Below are 7,578 nucleotides of genomic sequence, written 5' to 3'. Positions count from 1 at the left end.
GTAAGTAACATAAACCAACTAAAAGTGGCTTATTCTTGAGGTAATTTTATTATTTCACATAACAAGAAGCTTGGAAGCAGTGAAATTCCAGAATTAGTTAACCCACGGTCTCCATGAGGTCAGGGTACAGGGAGGGTGACCTTCCCTCTGCTTCTCTTAGCTCTTCACACATGAAAACCAGATGGTTATAGCAGCTCCACACATTACATTGTCATGTGACAGTGTATGAGAAGAGAATACATTTGTGGCTTTGTATCTTTTTTCAGACCAAGGAACACTTCCTCAGAACCACCCGGAACACTTACGCTTTATCCACCAAGGTTGTATCCTATGCTCATGCCTAAATCAAACTCTGACAAAGGGAATAGTATTAACCGGCTTAACCTGTGATATCTAACCTTGGGACTATTTAACCATGGGAAGGGCCCATGAGGCACTTACTATATAGTTTTAGTAATCAAGTCATGCTGATATTGGCTACAGTACAGACACACAGATCAATGGTATAGATACTTATAAGGTTAATGATTTTTGGCCAAGATACTCAGGCAATTCAACGGAGAAAGGATAGTCTTTTCACCAAATGGTGCTGGAACAATTGGACACACATATTTAAAAAAAGAAAAGAAAAGAAGAAAAGAAATCTCAATCCATACTCCATATCATATACAAAAATTAACTCAAAATAGATAATATACCTAAATGCATAACTTAAAATATTTAAGCTTCTAGAAGAAATTATAGGAAAAGATTTTTCTATATGGGACACAGAAATACAAACCATAAAAGAAAAATTGACATATAACATTTTAATTTTACAAATTTTAACTCTGCAAAAGACAGGTACTAAGAAAAAGGAAAGCTAGCCATGCACTAGAAGAAAATATCTGCAAAACACATATCTAACAAATGTATATACAATATATAAAGGACTTTCATAACTCAACAATAAGAAAATAACTCTGTTAAAAAAATTTTTTTTAGTGGGGGCAACAGGCAGAGGGAGAGGGAGAGAGAATCCTAAGCAGGCTCCATGCCTTGTGCAGAGTCCAACACAGGGCTCAATCTTACAACCCTGAGATCATGACCTGAACCAAAATCAAGAGTCGGATGCTTAACCAACTGAGGCACCCAGGTGCCCCAAAACAACTCAATTTTTAAAAAATTGACAAAAAGGATTCAACAGGCATTTCACACACAAAGACATATGGATGACACATGAGGACATGAGAAGATGTTTAACCTCATAAGCTTCAGGAGGTGAAAACTAAAATCACAGTGAGACACCACTATCTGAAATTTCAGTAGCTGAAATAAAAAGAGCAGACAACACGAGGCATCAGCTAGGGTGCAAAGTAACTTGAGTGCTGAAATGTTGCTGATGGAAATGCAGAGTAGCACAGCTACGTTGGAGAACCATTGGCAGTTTCTTACGAAATTAAACAAACACCACACTATCCAGTGATCTCACTCTTGGATCTCTACAGAAAATGAACATGCAAAAACCTACAGACACATGTTTACAACACTTTATTTATAATACCAAGGCCAGAAACAACCCAACGTCCATCAACTAATGAATGAATAAACTGGGGTGCCTCCAAATAAAGGAACATTACTCAGAAATAAAAAAGAACTACTGCTACAGCATAGACGGATCTCAAAACATTATGTCAAGAGAAAGAAGCCAGACAGAAAAGGCTACATCCTGCAGATTTTATTTATAGGTCATTCTGGATAAAGCAAAATTATAGGGAGAGAAAACATAGCAGTCCTTGCAGGGGCATGGGAATGAGGGAAGGGAATTGATTATAATTCCTGATGAAAGGGTCACCTTGGCCACAGGCATATCCATTTCCATCTCATATGAATCTAACCGTGCAGGAAGATACTTTATAACATATCAGTTGGACTTTTTGACTGAGACTTATTGTTTTATTAGAAAATTAAAATTCTTCCATTAAATACTTGATTTGAAAAGGATAAAAAGTATTGAGAGACCAATAGAGATTTTGGTGAAAAGACAGAAAGTAGATAGGAAAAAATCATAGAGGAAGTGAACATAGTTTGATTTGAAACAGGCCAAATGTATTGCTATATGTAATTTTAGATGTGTCTCTGTAAGAGTTTGTGTTATGCCTCTGTGACTTCCCAAATCAGGATGAGTTTGGGTGTGTGGGTTGGGGTGGGGGGAACTTGGGAGAGGTGAATTTTTCTGGGTAATGAGGTGAAGGATTAGAACACTGGGGAAGGGTGGAGAGCAGGAAGAGAAAAGAGAGCAACACTGGCATGGGGGCGTGTACATGGGTGGAGTGGAAAAAGTTGAGAGTCCTCAGGTAAAGCACCCTATAAAGGGTCTCCCTCTGACTCCAACACACATGCATGCACATGCGCGTGCACACACACACACACAGCTTGACCCAGGTCTTTCCTCCTGGAGACTGATCAGGAAGCTGCAGTCTCAGTAGAAGTGATTAGGGCTTCTCTTTGATCATAAATAGAATGTGTGATCATAAAGGAATGTTGTCAGGCCATCAGCTTCATTGGGGAAGGTACGTTTAGTGCCTTGCTTCCAGCTATGACACTAAAGGAGATGAGAATTTGCTGAATTTGGTTACTGCTTTTTAGTTAGGACCAACCACCCCACATGTAAACCCATAAATGTCAGAGTCTGGTGATGATAGAGATGACTCACATGTACCATTTTTGCTCTCGCTGTCCCCTGCTGAGAAGAGCCCTCTTACTGATTCTGTCTTCAGCAAACACTGCTCATCTTTCAAACTGAGCTCAGGCATCACTACAGGAGTCCTTAACCATCTGATTAAAATTTAAAAATTCTGTTTTAGGTGATAAGAGGGACTGATTTTAAAATAATATGAAGATATATAATTAAAACAATAAAAGGTCCACTAACTCTTACTCTCTAACTCTACTTCTCTGAGATAGCCAATGTGGAGTTTGATATGTATAGTTCCACTTCTTTCCCTTGCCAAATGCAAACTGATACACACCTGCGTACAAACACGTGCCTGTTCTTCCCACCTACCCCGCCCCACCACCACATACACAAGACTCTGCAATTTGCTTTCCCTTCTCCTTTTATTTAATAATGTATCATGGACAGGGGCACCTGGCTTAGTTGGTGAGCGTCTGACTCTTGACTTCAGCTCAGGTCATGATCTCGGTATCCTCGGACTGAGCCCTGTTTTGGGCTTCACACTCAGTGGGGAGTCTGCTTGAGGATTCCCTCCCTCTCTCTCTGCCTCTCCCCCATTCATGTGTGCTCTCTCAAATAAATAAATCATATATATATGTCTATATGTAAATGTATACATATATATGTAACATATATATAACGGATACTTTTCTATTTTAATAGCAATATCATAGTTTATAATTTGATACTTGTTACAATACCTAAATTTAATTTTTTAAAAGATTTTATTTATTTATCAGAGAGAGAGAGAGAAAGAGAATGCACAAGTAGGCAGAGAGAGAAGCAGGTTCCCTGCTGAGCAAGGAGCCCGAAGCGGGACTGGATCCCAGGACCCTGGGATCATGACCTGAGCCAAAGGCAGTGGCTTAACTGACTGAGTCACCCAGTTGTCCCTCCTAATTTTAATTTTTTAAAAAAATAAATTTGTTGTATTATGTAAGGCTTCCTTAGAATTATCAAAATCATCAAAACAAGATGATTGCTATGGTATCTTACTCCTGCTTTACAGGGAAATGTGGTAAACAATTTACTTACTATGGTGTTTGTTTTCAGTTTTTGTTAACTAATCTTTATTATGTTGAGATGGGATTCTGCTAATCTGACCTCAAGTTTTTATTCGGAGAAGCTGCCGAATTTTTTTCAAATGACTTTTTGACATGTTTCCATTTAATCCATGACTTTTCTCATTTAACCAATTTTAAGTTTTTTTTTTTAAATGTTGAAGCATTTTGCATTCCTTTGGTCATGGTATCGTTTTTTTTCACTATACTACTGAATTCCATTTGCAATACAGTATTTTACTTATTTAGAAAGTTTAAACCTATATAACTGAAATTTCTCTTTTTCTTTTTTCTATTTCTCAAGCTCTGTGCCCATATAGCACCGTAGTCATAACTCCATCATACTATTTATTACCTTTATGAAAATCGTGTATCTAATTGTCTATGCATCAACAACCAGAGAGCAGGGGACGAGGTCATATTCAATTTTCTGTCCTTTGTGTCAAGCACAATGCCTAGGACATGGTAGAAGCTCAATGCATCTGTGTTGAATGAAGGAATGAAAAGATTTTAGAAATGTTTTCCTTTCATCTAATTTTACCTGTTGGTAGTTTGCCATATACTATCTTTATATCTCTTTTATTCTAATGCCAGTAATGTCCATGTTTCTATCTCCACTAGTTCCCTTGTGGAAATACCATTACTGAATACAACATTGCAGTTAAAATGAATAAACCAGAGCCACATGCGTCAACATGGACAGATCTCAAAAGGATAACGTTAAACAAAGAAGCAAGGAGACGTAGAGCATGACACTATCTATACAGAGTTTTAAAAATGCAAACAATACTGTGCCCTCGTGTGGGTTATGTGCTATTGGATCTCAAGCCCACTCCAGCCTTTCTATGCACTCTTCTGTGTGGCAAGGGGTTGACAACCGGGGAACTCCAGGTCACAGGCTCTGGTTAGGTGTTGCCAGTGCAAAGCATTGACAGGAGATTAGAAAATGGAAGAAAGGGAGAAGCCATTTTCCTGTCTGTTCCAGTTGTGCTTTGAGCAATGGCAGCAGGAACAAGTGTAGGAAGTGACTGAAAATGAGCATTTCGGTGGTATCAGGGGCTCTTTTAGCAGCCGTGGTGCCAATGTGCTAGTAACCCAACAAGAAGGAAGTCAAGGGAATAGCTCCTCTGATCCCACTCTCCTCTTCCCCTCAACCTCTTGCCAGTAGTTCCCATGGGGCAATACCAACCAGAAGTCAGAAGCCAAGAGAGTACAGTGAGATAGTCTGTATGGCCCTGTTTCCTAAGTGCAAAGAAGGATGGGGAATTGATCTGGGGAGGCAAATGGATGAAACTAAACATCATCCCATTTGCTTCTCCAGCCCTTTCGCTACCTCTGTAATTCCCAGTATTAAATCTCCCTTTGTATGTAATACATAGAGTGATTCCTCTTTTTCTGACTGGACAGTGACTGATTCAGTCTAGTTTATGAATACCAACACACGTAGCAAAGGAACAATAATTTGCATAGGAATGATAAACTCCATACTCAAGATAATGGTTATCTCTTTTTCATTTTAAAAATTTTGCTTATTTGTCAGAGAGAGAAAGAGCACAAGCAGGGGAGCCACAGGCAGAGAGAGAAGCAGACACCCCGCTGAGCCGGGAGCCCAATGCCGTACTCGATCCCAGGACCCCAGGATTATAACCTGAGCTGCAGGTGGACGCTTACTGGACTGAGCCACCCAGGCATCCCAACAATGGTTACTTCTCAATGGAAGAAAATAGAATGGCACTGGGGATAAGTAAACAGGCAGCATCCTCTGTGTTGGAAATTTTTAATTTCTTAAGCTGGGTGCTGAATATATGGATATTTTTAATGTTATTCTCTATGCTTGTTATGTTAGTCTCTATTTTTCCTGTTCCAGAACTATTTAGCCATCCTAATGATTCTGTGTGTATAAATAGAATAAGCTGATGAATAAACAAATAGATAAGACCTGACTCTGAATTCTGACTCTGTCATTTAGTAGTTATTTGAGCTAAGTTATGCTATTTAAGTCTGTGTCTTTGTATCCTCACCCATAAAGCTAAAGATAATAGCACATGCCTTATAGGACTGTTCTGATGATTAAGTGGAATAATATCTGTAAAAAGTCCTAGCACAGTGCTTAATACTTGACAAGCCCTTAGAAAATCAGAGTTTCCTTTTCCCGAACTTTCAGGAAGAGTAAGGCCTTGATTTTGATAAAACTTTTAATTTCAACAATTACACTATGCCTCAAGGAGGTGCTTTCTTTCGTTTTTTAAAGTCTTTCATGTTCCTTCCCTGATTATAAGAGTGGTGGTGGTTCAATGTAGAAAATTTGAAAAACACAGAAACAGATAGGGATGAAAATAAAAAGTACACTGTAATTCTGCCTCTCAATAAACTGCTATAACTACATAAAAATATTAAAATTAGAATAACACTGTATAGTTCTGGGACATGGTTCTTTAACTTTGTAATATAAGATAAACATTTTTCTGTAACAAATACCCTATGATGTCACTTCTGCTAGCTGCATATTATTAAAGCAGTTGGGATGCTTAGGTTTCTCTAATATTTCACTACTATAATTAATGGTGCAATGAACGTCTCTGTTGAGAAGTGCTTGCCCACATTTTTTAATATTTCCTTGAACAAAACAGTTGTGGAAATTTTGGTCAAATTGTATGTGCATCTGATGACATCTTATGGCTATTTTGCTTTCCAGAAAGACTGTAAAGAAAGGTTGTACCAATTTATACTGCCTCTAGCAATGCTGGAGTGCACTACTCTTCCATGTCAGGAGGGTACTTTTTACAAGAGAAATAGGAACAGACATGGACTTCATAGCAGACTCTACAGCAAGAGTCTAACTGGTTTGATGTTTAAAGACTACCCACAAAGGGCCATACCTTCACGGAGCAGAGGACTTCCGTGGGCCCCTGAAGTCTAATTTAAACAGGATACCATGCAGAGGGATTCCTGTCAAGTTTCTAAGCGTCAGCTTCTGTCTGGAATCAACTAAACATAAACACCAGTTGGATGTGATTTGGGAACCAGTGGATCTGTGGGTTTTCTAAATGCAGACCCGACAATGATGTAGCTGAAATATAATGTGAAACAAGCCAAGCACTCTGCTCCTGGTCAAGGCCCACGACTTCAATTTCTTGTGTTTTGAACATTCAGCTCTAACCTTTCCCCCGCCTCTAGTCTGAAGGGTCTGAGACCCACTCTGAAGTGGTTAAATGAAAAAGAAAAGAAAGGAAGATAGCAAAAAGCGTCAGCTAATAAGAGCTTCTACTCTTTGTTAATTAATTTCTGCAACTCTAGCCCTCTGGGATTTGCCAGCTTCATTCTATATTGGAGCCAATGAATTTCAAAAATAATTAAAGTTAATGAACTGCTCTTTGTGATAGGACCCTGAAAACTTAACAACCATAATTAGTGGGAAGTGCAAAGTGGGGTAAAGTGTCACTTGCTGAAAAACAGAATTTCCTCATCTTGTTGATAACAAGAGTCCTGCCCATATGTGGAAGTGGTGCTCTATTGAGTCAAAGAAGACATATGACTGGGTTTACACATTGAAAGTAAATGAAGGACAAGTACTGATCTTGAAAATGATTTCCCTAGGCTAAAAGCAGATCCCTCTCCCAAAGTTCCACAATTATTGTATCAAAATGTTGGTAAGAACTCATGACAAAATGTCCAACAACCTTAGAGGGTGGGTCAGGTGTCACGGCCAAAGTAGGGCATCAAACTTTATATCCCTGAGTAACAAAAATAAACATGGAAATTAATGGGTGCTGAGAAGTCAAACTCTAAGTTGATGGTAGC

This window comes from Enhydra lutris, unplaced genomic scaffold, assembly GCF_002288905.1.
Source record: "Enhydra lutris kenyoni isolate GAN:26980312 unplaced genomic scaffold, ASM228890v2 scaffoldscaffold1, whole genome shotgun sequence".
Classification (NCBI taxonomy): Eukaryota; Metazoa; Chordata; class Mammalia; order Carnivora; family Mustelidae; genus Enhydra; species Enhydra lutris.
The sequence above is the reverse complement of the archived record's forward strand: the minus strand, read 5'-3'. Positions refer to the sequence as shown.